A 15,098-nucleotide genomic window follows, 5' to 3' on the forward strand; every position below is an offset into this window, starting at 1 on the left:
AAAAGTGGGTGGGGCTTAGAAAAATGGGCGTGGCTTATGAAAATAATGTGTGGCTTAAGAGGTGGCTAAATCGGAGCATAAAGAGAAGTTTATCATTTCATTTCTGCTCAACAAAGACACTCAAACAAAGAACCAAGTTCCAAGTTATTCTTTGTGAATATACTCGATGGAAATGAATGCTATCAGAAAATTAAGTTATTCCCAAAAGTAGAACATGGACAAATATTTGTTGGTTCGCTCTGAGTAAAATGAAAACATGAAAGGACTGTGATTATGTTGGGGGGAAGAAGTGCATTAATCAATAGCTCTCCATTTTTCATTTGCTTGTATGGGAGGGAAGGGGATAGGTGGGGAGGAAGTGTGTCTCTCATTTTGAGCTTTGGTCAAATAGTTTTCCCTTTTTCCCCATTCATTTGAATGGTTGTCCCAGAAGCAACAATTATCATCTACTGAGGGCACATGGACTAAACATCCATTCTAAAAAGATGAAATGAATCTGCTGCAACAGAAGCCTTTCTTCTCCAACAGGAGAAACATTGTTCAAATGAGATTTTAACTTGAAAAAAGAAAAGAATCATTTTTAATACAATATCTTGAAAGTCTGACAGACACACACGTCATCCGAAGGTATTTAATCCCTTGTATATTTAATACATTTTTGGTAAAAATGGGTCTTCATTCACAGAGTCACGGCTAAATTACCATAATACCAGCAAAAGTACCCGTCCCCAGTGACGGGGTCAGTTGTACGTTTCCTCTTTCACAAAGATGTTGCTCAAGAGGAAGCGGTCATTTTTCACAGATATATAAATCATGTACAGTACCAAGTTAGAGATATTAACCAAAGATCGTATTATAATAGACATAACAATCTGTCCAAAATAGACTGCACTGACAAGGAAAACCTTGAAAAAAATATTCTGCAATGAAACTGTTGTTCAAAAGCCACATACCTTGGCAAACGACAGACACATCTTCATGATGCCGACAATTGTGAGAGTGCCAACCATTATGCAGACAATATTCGATGGAAGATTCTGATCCAGTACATTGGACATTATCCATCAATATGGATCCGTTTCCTTGTCCAAATGCTGCACAGCACGGGCTTGAAATTGGTGATCCACAACCGAGCTGGTGACATACCACATTTGCATCTCTGACACTCCAATCATCATCACAGACAGTGCCCCAGGATTGTTGGTAGAACACCTCAACACGACCCTCACAGGGTGTTCTTCCTCAAACTAGACGGACAGGCAGGCCTGGAAAAGGACAACAAGGACAAAAAAATAAATCATTGGCATTATCAGAGAAGAAACACAAACGCATATTATAAATTGGATAAAATGATAAACATTAAGATTTGTTCCAAAAATACATGCAAGGATTGCTCAGAAACATTGCAATCACTTTTGTGATGTTTTGAGTTATTTACTGAAAAAATAATTTGATCCTGGTGTTCGTCGAGAGATATTACATTATGGGGTGTGCTCTACATTTACCATTGATTTTTGTTTGCCTTCACCATTAATGGGAGAGGGAACCGCAATCGATCATCAATGGTAAACTGGTGGAGGTTTACTCTTTGTGATCCGAGAACTAATAAACCTGTTTAATTCTCCCTTATTAGCGCAAAAAAGGAACTTGGACACAGGTGGAGGCCATTTGACCAATTACACCTGGACTCTCACAATGCCACATAATGCAATTCATCAAATTCGCTCATTTAATTTGATCTTAATGATAATTTAACTTAACCCCTTGATTAACTTTTAACCTCTTAATTTCAGTCATGCCCTCTTGCTTTGAAGAATGGGAAAGAAAGGGGGAAGGGGAGGACAGAGATTTGGGGTCGGCAGGAGGGAGGGTGGGTGGCAGAGAAGGGACAGACCTCTTTTCGTCCCTTTCAGTCATTTTAACCTTTTGACGCTTCAAACCATTTAGACCCTTTTAGACTCTATATACCATTTGGACTCCAACTACTAAAATAATTTACCCTTTGAACCGAAAGACCCCAAAGACCCTTGAGACTATTTGACCCCTGAAGTCAATTAAGATCCCTTTTGACCCTCTCCACCCATGAGACTACTCAGACTCCTTGACCCTTTCGACCTTCAGACCAGTATATATATTTTATTTATTTGTATGCAGCCTGTAGCTCCTGGTCGCATTATTTCTGGGAGCGTGGCTGTGCCGCTGATGCAGTGCCCCGTTTACAGTAACCGGGTATTCACTTTGCCGACCTCAGAAGGATGATTGATTGAGTTTACCCATCTGGTGTTATTTCACGGCACGACAGCGGCTCAAACTCAAGACCTTCATATCTTAAACCAGCCACTTTAACAGTTAAACAAACACCAAGCTTAAGACCATTGAGACATTACATCCTTTGAATCTGTTTTGACTACCTTTGGGACCACAACTAACCCTAACTACCTTTGGGACATAGCCCTTAGACATACCCTTCATGCCTGGTGTTGGCTTAATGGTTTTGGTGGTGGGCTTTGGATTCGAGGGACCCGAGTTCAAATCCTGCTCAGCTGTTGAATTAATACCAGGTGGGGTTAACTCGGCCTGTCATCCTTCCAAGGTTGGCAAAATGAGTGCCAGCATGCTGGTATCCTGCGTCAGAGTGGTGACCCGCCCAGGATTGTGCCCAATAGCCAAAGAGACGGCTTAGGCCTAAGTCACATTTGCTCGACGGCGAAGATACGGCGGCTGTTTGCCCTCTGAATTGACAAACGTGCGGTGGCCGCAGAGTTTCTGCGGTGGCCTCAGGGTGGCCCTACGCCATTTGGCTATCTTTTACAGGCCGTAGGGGTCGCCGTGGAATTATAACGCAGAGTTATAACTTTTTTTATTTCTACGTTCGCCGTTCCAATTCGACAAGCAGAAAAAAAAAAAACTGGTAAAAATAAAATAAAAATAATTAACCTACTCGTTACCATCCGTCTGGCCGCACGTTCGCCTTCGGGCCCCCCTGCGATCACCTTGCGGTCACCTTGCGGGCACCTTGAGGCTACCTTGCGTCTGCCTTGAAAATTCTATGGCCGCCGCAGGGCCCGCTTCAGGTCACTGTGCGACATCAAATCAAAGACCGTACGGCAACCCCACGTTTTCGGTCTCCACAATTTCTAAATACGCTCTGCAGCGCCCCGAAAAATAAAAACATATGTGACTGCTACATTGTGTGACCGTGGAAACACTGCGGCCGCCGTATAATTGCTGGTGGCCATAGATTTTGGAGACCCCACGGCCGCCGTGGCAAATGTGACTTAGGCCTTCGGCAGCACCAAGTATGGTCCCGTTCTCCTTCTACTCCTCCTTCAGACTCCATAGATCTTTAGATCCCTTAAAACCCTTCAGACCATTAAAAACCGTCGACATTTTAAGACCCTTTTTTGATCCCTCATAACTCTTTGATCTTCCTCAGACCAGTTAGACCTGTAGACCCCTTATAATGTAGACCATTTACACCCCTTTAGAACTTATTGGTCATTTTTAGACCTATTTAGTCCTTTATCACCGTTTTAGTCCTTTAAGAACTTTTCAACACTTGAGACCCTCACACCCTTGAGACCTCTTGGACCACTTTCGACCCTATACACCACTTTTAGGTTTGAAAGGGTTTCAGGGTCCTTTCACTGGACAAAAACTAATGGCAAGTATTTGATCAATTCAGGACTCGCTCGTCCTCCATGTAGTTTTCACTGTGTGAACACAATAGTCTTATCCATCCTTTCAGCTCCCATAATTTTCCATCACATCAAACTGAAAATCAATTTCATCACCGAATGCACCCCAACTACCACTGCCCTCCATTGGAAGCAGACCATTTGTTCCATTTGGGAAAATTCATTTTAAAAACATATTGATTGCAAATGAAGACTGATTGAGGAGGATGAACGGTGGGTGGGGCAGTTGCCTCTGGTGTAAACGAAAAGGGTGTTCATTGAGGAGTAAATTATCATTATAATGATTATAATTATGAACTGAAACGACACTCGGTAGAGCACGTAGCTCCGCCAGTCTGAACAGTTTACGTTTTGTATCCCACCAATAGGTCGGATCTGGATCCGGATATGAACCAAACTCAAATCGGGTTGTTCGTGTCACCTCTCCAACTCATCCACCTAGTTTTGACAAAACTTGTCCACAACATTTTGAAATATCGTGCTACATATCGTTTTGACCCCACGTCTCAACAGCGAAGAATCACTTAAAAAATAAAAAAAAATTCTCACATCCTGATTCAGATTTGGATCTTCACCAAGATCTAAGAAATTCTTCCTTGTCATACACCCAACCCGTCCAGCAAGTTTCGACCGAATTTGTCCAAAACATTTTTAGATATCGTGATATACAGCACTGTCGGATCCCACGATTCACGGGTCATCAAGTTTAACCTGTTTTGACATTTGCGCTTCAGGTATTCACGGTTATTTATTATTACGAGCCGAAACCCCGTCACAGATGGATTCCGTTCATTCAACCACCCTCACCAGCTCACCTAAACTATGTGCAGAAGAGGGTTTTACATTGCAGACGCTATTTTCGAGGAGTGGAATTACACCTCTCAACGGTAAGTCTGTTGACGACAGACGTAATGACGTCAGGGAATGACCGATGATGTCATGACGTCCTGAAATCCTCTCAGCGGTGACGTCACACGTCGCCGTGTAAACGATTGTAAAACGAAAAGTGTTTATTCTGCTTCAGAGTTGAAAGTTGACTCTTGGCACGATGTGCGATGCACTCTTACAGGTACGAAGTTTCTTTCAGTCCAGGTCACAGTACCGAGAAAAACGTGACGGGACCGCAAGGAGGAGCACAAAATTGGTCCTTCAGTATTAATATATAGACTAGCCGAAACCCCGTCACAGATGGATTCCGTTCATTCAACCACCCTCACCAGCTCACGTATCCTCGAGGGACATGGACTGGACAGGGCGTGCTTTCCCCCGCTTACTCATCCCCCGCCCCTGCCCCATCCCCCCCACCTTCAATTTGCTTACTCGCGCCCAAAAAATTAATTACCCCGGCCCCGCCTCCTCCTCTTCACTACACACACACACACACACACACACACACACACACACACACACACACACACACACACACACACACACACACACACACACACACACACACACACACACACACACTGGTCTCTCGATTCCCCGCCCCACTTGCCCCCGGGCCCCCACCCCTCTGTCCACCCCCTCACATTCAACCCTGCTTAATTCACCCCAGCCTCTGCCCACTCATGCCCCACCCCATTTCCCGCTTTCAATTTGCTTACCCCCGCCCCAAACTTTGCTTACCTTGCCCCCCGCCTCTTCACTCCCTGCCCCCGTCTCTTCCCTCCTCGCCCCCGTCTCAACAAAAAGCGTTTATTCTGCTTCAGAGTTGAAAGTTGACTCTTGCCACGATGTGCGATGCACTCTTACAGGTACGAAGTTTCTTTCAGTCCAGGTCACAATACCGAGAAAAACATGACGCGACCACGAGGAGGAGCACAAATTCGGTCCTTCAGTATTAATATATAGAAGATACAATGTTTCTTGTTACATTTTTTGTGTCAAATTCACATTCTGAGGTAGTCAGCATGTGCAGAAGAGGGTTTTACATTGCAGACGCTATTTTCGAGGAGTGGAATTACACCTCTCAGCGGTAACGGTCTGTCGACGGCAGACGTAATGACCGATGATGTCATGACGTCCTTACGCCTCTCAGCGGTGATGTCACACGTCGCCATGTGAATGAATGTAAAACGAAAAAAGTGTTTATTCTGCTTCAGAGTTGAAGTTTGACTGTTGGCATGATGTGCGATGCACTTTTACAGGTACAAAGTTTCTTTCAGTCCAGGTCACAGTACCGCGAAAAACGTGACGCGACCGCTAGGAGGAGCACAAAATTGGTCCTTCAGTATTAATATATAGATTATTCCGTGAATTTTTTTTTAACACCACGGGAATGGTCTCTTATATCCACCAGGGAAAATGGAAATCAGCCAACATCACACATTACATAAAACGTGCAAAAACATACCCCCTCAACTGCAGCCCATTAGCTTACTGTACTTCGAATCAACAAGGTCATGGAGTCCATCATCGCTGTTGACATAAAATTATTCCTTTTCTCCAACAACTTCATTTTTGATCATCAATTCAAATCAAGACCTGGTCGCTCTGCCTTGGACATGCTGCTTCCACTCTCCCAACAACGGAGGAGGTCCTAAATATCAGACATGAAATTCGTGCCGTCTCTCTGGACATACCTTGAGCTTTTGATACAGTCTGGCATCCTGCATTGCTCTCCCAACTGTCTGCCTATGGAACCCAAGGCCAACTCCGATCCTGGATTCCTGACTTCCTCCACTCTCGTAGACAATGTGTGGCTCTCAACAGAACCCTTTCATCTTTCCCTGTTAAGGCTGGAGTACGCCAAGGCAATGTTCCGGCTGCATATTATTCCTACTCTTCATCAATGATCTCACTGACTCTGCAGAAAATTCTCTTATTTCTTTGCTGACGACTTCACACTCTGCCGTGACATCTCTCTCCCCTCTCTTCAGAAAATGATAAAATCACAACTTTGCTCGTGTGTCCATGTTGTTCACCCTTTGCATTCTCCCTTACCCCTCATCGTTACCTGCATCCCTTGTTTGTCCATCTCCGTCCACTTTCCCCTCTGCCCTGCTAGTGGTGTTTCCCCTTTCTCTTACTGTTCACTTTGTTATGTTGTGTTCTTTATTGTTCTGTGTAATTGCTCTTCCACAAGTCGAGGCCATGGTAAAAAAAAATTCAACAAAAACCAAAAACCAAAAAACCCAAAAACCAATGCCCCGACATTCATGGCATTTTTCAGGAACCAATGCCCCGCGAATAGTGGGGTCCTTCAGTTTATCGTTTTTGGCAATATCTCTCAATGGTAAAGAATCAGTTAAATTCTCGTATCCAGATCGAGATCTTCACCAAAATCTAATCAATTTGTCATTGGCACACACCTAACCTGTCCACCAAATTTCGTCCAAATCCATCATCAACTTTGAGATATCCTGCTCACAGACAGACAAATGAACATGTAGACAGACAGGGGTGAAAACGTAATCCCTGTCCACTGTCGTTGGCAAAGGTAATTATTGTTAACATGTCAGCAACTGTGCTGTCACTCAAAGTGAAATTCAAGACTCAGGTGTTCCTTATCATCATTGATCAGCTCATCAGTGCTTTCAAAGACAATCTTGAAGTATAGGTACAAGGAAATCAACAATAAGTTTGGATTCGTGTCTGTCTGTGTGTGTCTGTGTGTGTGTGTCTGTGTGTGTGTCTCTCTCTCTCTCCTCCCCCCCCCTCCTTCCCCCCTCGTGAGATCACGCCAGACACAGAAAATCTTACCTCCTCCTGTTGTTTCAGAAATGGGCCCTTAGTGGGTTATTAAATCTAGGATTAGTCCAGATCCCCCCTTAAATGCATGTTTAGCCAGGTTGTTTGGTAATTGGACGTTACATGTGTCGGGAGGTGTAGCAGGCTGTCCATTGTTCATACAGTGGTGGTGTACCAAGAGGAGCTGTTCTTCTTCCTTCCCCCCTCTGAACCAGCCCCCGCCCAGCACTCTGACGGAGTCGGTCAACAAGACATGTCAGCAGCCCGTTGGCGGAGAGCTGTTGCAGGCTCGGGCGATGGACCAATCACGCATCCCCGGAGGCGGTCCAGAAGAGCAAGCCCCAAGAAGGCAAGGGAGAAACTGCGAATGTAGAGTCTGCGTTCTGCTTTATGAGGAAATGCTAGGGGAATCGGCGATCTGCTTTGTGAAGAGTGGTTTGGACGAGTTGCTCCCTCTCGGCCATGGACCCAGCATGCAGGTGATTCCCAGGTTGATCCTGAGTCCAACCACAGAGCCTCTGTCCTTACTCACTGCACGGCTCGATGACGTCTTTTCATCCCATCGATCCACCTGCGGAGTCCAACACCCAGATTTCCCGAGTCTGGTGAACAGACCCAGGCCTGGATTTGTACACTGGACCTTGTGAGAAACCAGCTGGAACTCACCATAGATCTGACTGTCTTGTGCCGTCGACCTTATGGGGGCTGGACGCACCGCGGCATTCTTGAGCGGTGCCGGGAAAAGGAATAAGAGCGTCATCTTGCCAAGCGGCATGCTCGAGCTTGGGAGCCCGAATGCGTTGACATCGGCTTCTCACGAGCCGCATTCGTGCCTTCGACACTTTTCCTCTCATCCATGAGGCACTACCAAGTACTCCGTTTCTTGTCTTCATGTTGTCTAAGGTTTATTTCGCTAGGGTCCCCTTCGAAACCCGTATCCGTAGCTCCCTAATTCAGAGCGGGTTATAGATGAATGATAACGTTCGTGAATGCTTTGCTTGTGTTGTGTTTCCCCGATGGGTCCCCAATAAATCTGGCCAATTCATATGAAGTTGCCGCCTTGAATTTATTCGTGCCGCGCCGAGGAACAATCCGCTCGATTCGTATACAAAATGGGCTACGGACTGGCAGACTTCGCTTGGTCTCTGACAAACCCAGTCTGTAGCTGGGGTCTATTTCCCCAGCTGGTAAGGCCCAGGTGTACGTTGGTATCGCGATCCGAGGCGCGTAACCCGAGACCTGTGCCGAACCTGCCGGCGTTATAACCCCGGAGACGGCGGTGCTGTTTAGTGACGCCGAATCTTCAACACTATCACAACGATGTGGAACCCACGAATGAAAGTAAATTTATCGAGTGACGTGTTGTCGGCTCTGGAGGATCTGCCTGCACCTTAGAATGTAAATGACAAATGATGGTCTTAAAAATAAATTGCCATATCTTGTTAGCTTGTCTACGACAAAGTCAAAATTGGCTGTTAGAGCCAAAACTATGTCCTTCTGTCAGTCCGTCCACCTTCCTTCCATCAATGAATACATGAACATATTTTGTTTTTTCCCTTATCTTCCGAGGCGGCTCCACGGATCGTTTTGAAACTCTGCGTGATGATTCATGATGATTAATGATGTTGATGTGCAAAAACTAGTGGATCCATTTTTAAAAATTACCATGCAGGTGGTGAAATAATTCGCTTATTAAACTCAAAATGTAATTAATGTTTGTTTGTTCATCATCGACTGTGAGATTGTGTCAACTTCAGAGATTTTGAATTTAAGTCAAAAAAAACGTTCATTTAATTTAAACCGATTAATTTAACCTCTTATTTAAGCCTCCCCCTATAGCACAGAGGAAGGCTTATTGCTGTTGAAGGTTTTTTTCTACAATTAAATCACATCTGTAAACTACAAAAAAATTCACATCTTTAAACCCAATAAAGGCACCGGAGTTGTTATCTTGAATAAGATAGATTTCATAAATAAAATGGTGGATATCCTCAAAGATGAAGCAATATTCCAACAACTGTGAAGTGCAGCTGCACATGATCATGCGTCGCAGTTTGGAAAGTCAGATCACCAAACAGCTGTTACAGCTCCACAAGTGCGGTGAACTGTCAAAGGAGTTGTTCAACAGAAGCAAACCTGTTGGAGTCCAACGTCCAAGAATGTATGGTTTGCCCAAGACCCACAAGGAAAATGGCCCACTGAGACTGATATTGTCAATGGTTGGTTCGGCACAACATGAACTTGCCAAGTGGTTAGGAGAGCTCCAACAACCAGTATTGGATTTACTTTCACACTTTGTGATCAAAGATTCTTTTACATTTGCAGAAGCAATTTTTGCTGCAACACTGACAAGTGTGGACAACATAATTGTCTTGTCTGGCATGATAAGCTTGTTCAGGAATGTCCCACTGACAGAGACTATTGATACGCTACATGACCAAAAGTATGCGGACATCCATTGTAATTTGTGGATTCGGCTATTTCAACCACACCGATTGCTGACAGGTATATAAAATCAAGCACACAGCCATGCAATCTCCAGAGACAAACATTGGCAGTAGAATGGGCCATACTGAATAGCTCAGTGACTTTCAATGTGGCACCATCACAGTATGCCACCTTTCCAAGAAGCCAGTTCATCAAATTACTTCCCTGCGAGAGCTGCCCCAATCAACTGTAAGTGCTGTTATTGTGAAGTGGAAACGTCAAGGAGCAATAACAGCTCAACCACAAAGTGGTAGACCACAAAAGCTCACAGAACGGGACCATTGAATGCTGAAGCACGTAGCGTGGAAATAAATCGTCTGTCGTCAGTTGCAACGCTCACTAGCGAGTTCCAAACTTCCTCTGGAGGCAACATCAGCACAAACACTTCTCGTCAAGAGCTTCATGAAATGGGTTTCCATGGCTGAGCAGCCACACACAAGCCTAACATCACCATGCGCAATGCCACTGTCAGCTGGAGTGGTGAAAAGCTCACCCCCATTGGGCTCTGGAGCAGTGGAAACATTCTCTGGAGTGATGAATCACGATTCACCATCTGGCAGTCTGACGGACGAATATGGGTTTGGCGGATGCCAGGAGAACGCTACCTGCCTGAATACATAGTGCCAACTGTAAAGTTTGGTGGAGGAAGAATGATGGTCTGGGGCTGTTTTTCATGGTTCGGGCTAGGCCCCTTAGTTCCAGTGAAGGGACATCATAACGTGACAGCATACAATGATATTCTGGACAATTCTGTGCTTCCATCTTTGTGGCAACAGTTTTTGGAAGGCCTTTTCCTGTTTCAGCACGACAATGCCCCCCGTGCACAAAGCGAGGTCCATACAGAAATGGTTTGGCGAGATCGGTGTGGAAGAACTTGATTGGCCTGCACAGAGCCCTGACCTCAAACCCATCTAACACCTTTGGGATGAATTGGAACGCCGACTGTGAGCCAGACCTAATCTCCCAACATCAGTGCCGACCTCACTTATGCTCTTGTGGCTGAATGGAAGCAAATCCCAACAGCAATGTTCCAACTTCTCATGGAAAGCCTTCCCAGAAGAGTGGATGCTGTTCCAGCAACAAAGGGGGGACCAATTCCAAATGAATGCCCATAATTTTGGAATGAGATGTTAGACGAGGTGTCCACATACTTTTGGCCATGTAGTGAACATGTGCACATCTGCAATATCTCAGTGATCTGAAACAGCTGCAGATCTCCAAACAAGTGTTTGTGGATGTTCAGTTCTCCCAGAACCGAAACGTGTCAAGAGGTAAAGAGAAATACTGGTTACCAGAACGCCGCCATTGTCCAACAAGCTTTTAATCCGACCATCGCACACCAGAGCTGTCCACGCAAGTGCAGTCGCAACATAGCAATACATCACACATCCTCCTCCTCAGACAATTAACACCCTTTTCACACCTCCCACAAGAACAATCGTCATCCTAAATTCTCCAGAAATGCCCATGGCTTACGTACTCATGTAGTACACAATATGTCAATGAGAGCAATGAATACTTCAGTCTTTGCACATTGCGTGCTTGGCCTTTAATTATTTTTATAGCCACAGCAATCTGGTTGTTTTGGTTTTCAATCTCTTTGTCGGTCACGCCTCCTGACAGGCTCCAGAACAATGTCGACCTTGGGGCCCTCAATGTCATCCACTGCAACGTTGCTCTCCTCAGGTACCTGTGTTTCACTCCACTGATGCTCGGGAGCTTCCTCCACTCCTGCTGAAAAATCAACATCGCTGATTATCGATGACAACGTTGAAGCTTGGTGGCTGATCTGGTCGGCATGTCGCTTCCACATCTGCTGCATGCCACCAGTTGACACTTCCACAGTATATGAAACAAGACCTGTTCACTTGGTGAAGTAACCTGGTACCCACTTGTCGCTCAAGCTGTAATTTTGAACCGAAACATATTGTCCAATTTAAAACTCGTGAATTGTCCTTGAATCATGAGCTAATTTTTGTGACAGCTGTTGATGCTCAACCGTGGTGTTGACGTTGGGTACAGCGTGTTTATAAGTGTACGGATCTTCCTGTTCATGAGCATCTCTGCCGGTGTTTGTCTCATTGTGGACTGCGGTGTTGTGCGATAACTCAAGAGAAATCACGACACACGAGTGTGCAATGGACCACTCATTTTACGCAGTGCCAATTTCACAGTTTGCACCAAACGTTCCGCAAACCTGTTTGGCACTGGATGGTATGGAGCACTCCTGGCGTGTTGAACTCCATTCACTTTCATGAACTTTGCACAAACTCTTCGCTCGTGAAACACAGCCCATTGTCCAACACACGAGTTTGAGGTATGCCGTGTGCAGCAAACGTGCAACATGTCAACCATCTGATGCCGGCATTAGGGTGGTAGTACCACACGTGCTCAACATAGCACACAACCTACATGAACACTCAGTTCCTGCTTATGACTTGCGAATGGTTTGAACTGTTCCTGTGGCAATGTGCCTGGCCAACCCCCGATGATGTACTCACAAACACGTGAAAGCACAGAGTCCTTGACTGTCATTAGCCGTACATGCATAGGGGTGATCGGTGAACTCGCCATCGTATCCATCAAGAGAGTCACTTCTCCCGGAATTGGAGCATCCGGCCCAGTCAATACACGTGGAAGACTGCTCAGTGCATCGGCATTGCCATTGGCCATGCCAGGTTTGTATATGATATTATAATCGTAGGCTGCAAGGGTTAATGCCCAATGCTGAACTCGAGGTGATGCCATTGTTGGAATAGCCCGCTTTTCATTAAATAAGCCTAGCAAGGGCTTGTCGTCTGCATTTATTTCAAAGGCACGGCCGTACAGATAGATGTGGAATTTCTCAACTCCAAAAATTACTGTGAGGCCTTCCTTATCGACCTGCGAGTATCTGCGCTCTGAATTATTCAACGTGCGCGAAGCATACCCGATTGGTCTCTCTGTCCTGGCATTATGTGCACCCGCACTGCTCCGACACCATATGGACTGGTGTCGCATGACAACACCAGTTTCTTGCAATCATCGTAATGAGTCTGGACATGTGTGGATTTCAGCAAGCACTTTGCTTTTTGGAATGCTCCATGTTGATCCTTCTTCCATTCCCACCACACCTCCTTCCATAGTTGATGATGTCGAGGTTCAAGTGCAGATGCTAAATCTGGCAAAAACTTGCCATGGTAGTTCAGTCGCCCTAAAAAGGACTTCAGTTATTTTACATTCTTTGGTGCAGGTGCCTCGATGATCACCCTGACGTTCTCATCTGTCGGCTGTATCACATTTACGTTTAACTTGTGGCCGAGTTATGTGACATTAGCAGCGAGAAAAACGCATTTATGGCGTTGTAATCGCAATCCACCATCTTGCATCTTCTTCAAGACACTCTTAAGGTTGCAAATATGGTTGCTAACGGAATTTACCATTACGAACAAATCACCAAGGTAGACCATGGCTCCTGGAATCCCCACCAGCCAATTTTCCATTGTGCATTAGGAACACAGATGGCACCTTTGACACACCAAATGGTAAGCGTGTGCATCTGAACAATCCCGTATGTGTGTTTATTGTGACAAATTCACATGAAGTTTTTGGCAAAACCAATTGCTGGTCGGAGTGGACTATCAGTATGTTGATGATGGGCTTTGCCGCAGTAATGTCTAACATTTCTCAAAGTCGCAATAGTTGCTTGCTTACGCTTACTCATATCTCTCCTTTTAAAACTGGTACACATTACTTCATTTCATTGATACTCCCTATTAATACTACTCCCCCTGCCGGGGGCTGGGTTTCGCCTCCTTTCATATGATCATTTCTTCAATCAAATTGAGTAGTCATAATAAGAGTACATTCTATTTTCAGAGTAAGAGTATCTAAAAGTAGAAAAAGCAATGAAACAAGAAAAAATATCAAAAAAGAAAAACCTTATGGATGAAGCTTTAGAAAGAAAAGATAAGACCATCAGCAATATGCAATTAGAAATTTGTATTTTTTCTTTTTTTAATACTTGTATTTCTTCATAATAATTGCCATTATGATGCACATCTCTTTATAAAAGAATCAAGTAAGACTCCTGGAAAGATCAAAATTTCATCTCATTCACAAAACAGATTTATACTCATGAAACGGGTGTAAATGCAAATATTAGATTTCTTGACTTACAAATTTATGACAAGCCCTCTAAGTTCTTTAGTTTCAAACATCTCCTCTTTTCCTATACTTTCTAGTCAATTTAGGACTGAAGCTGACTTGGGTAAAGACATTTCTCTTCTTTCTAAAAAGGGCATTTACCCATATGATTATATGGGTTCCTTTGAAAGATTTAAAGAAACAAGACTTCCTCCTCAAAAGCGTTTTCATAACAAGTTAGGAAGATGTCATATGATGGGTGAAGAATATGAAAGAGAAAAACAAGTTTGGAAAGAGTTTGAGATAAAGAATATGGGTGAATATCATGACCTTTATTTAATAACTGATGTTTTATTACTCGTTGATGTGTTTCAGAAATTGAGAAGTTTGTTATAATAACGATTCCTTTGGACTTGATCTTGTCCATTATTATACATCTCCTGGACAAGCCTGGAGCGCTATGTTAAAATGACAAAAAAAACCCTTGATCTTCTAAGTGATGTAGATATGCTCTTGGTGTTTGAGAAGGCGAAAAGAGGAGCAATTTCACAAGTCCTTTCAAAGAGATATGCTGAGGCAAATAATAAATATCATCCAGACTTCTCACCTGATAAGCCCCATCTTACTTGATGTACTTTGATGCTAATAACTTGTATGGCTGGGAAATGTGTGCATCACGACCCGATGGTAATTTTAAATGGGTGAAAGAATACGAGTTCAAATCTATCTGAGATGATGTAATCTCCACAAGTCAGGAAGATTTGGATAAGGGGGATTATGGGTATTATTTTGAAGTATATTTAAACTATCCTAGAAAACTTCATAACAAACATAAAGACGTTCCTTATGGAGCTGAAAAAGATCCCCAGTCAAGAGATAATCGGTGGTTATCAACAACATTTCTTTAGTTCTTCAAATGAGTTTAAATATATTCCGACAGCTAAATGACTAACAACATTGATTGATAAAGAGAAGTATGTTTTCCATCAAATAAATCGAAAGCAATTTATAGAAGCAGGACAACAAGTAAAAAAGGTACATAGGGCACTAAAGTTCAGTCAAAGTTATTGGTTAGGTCAATATATTGATGAAAAT

General features: G+C 44.0%; 1 long non-coding RNA gene across 1 annotated transcript in view; it reads right to left on the bottom strand.

Annotated features, from left to right (window-relative positions):
- Positions 1–511: 511 nt before the first annotated feature.
- Positions 512–15,098, bottom strand: part of LOC147025657 (uncharacterized) — a 77,943-nt gene continuing 63,356 nt past the window's right edge. The window contains exon 3 of the long non-coding RNA XR_015059625.1: positions 512–1,265. This is a non-coding gene — a long non-coding RNA (uncharacterized LOC147025657). The remainder of the gene's footprint in view (positions 1,266–15,098) is intronic.

The sequence above is a fragment of the Eptatretus burgeri genome, chromosome 6, assembly GCF_056783735.1.
Source record: "Eptatretus burgeri isolate ZD-2024b chromosome 6, Ebu_testis_v1, whole genome shotgun sequence".
NCBI classification, from domain to species: Eukaryota; Metazoa; Chordata; class Myxini; order Myxiniformes; family Myxinidae; genus Eptatretus; species Eptatretus burgeri.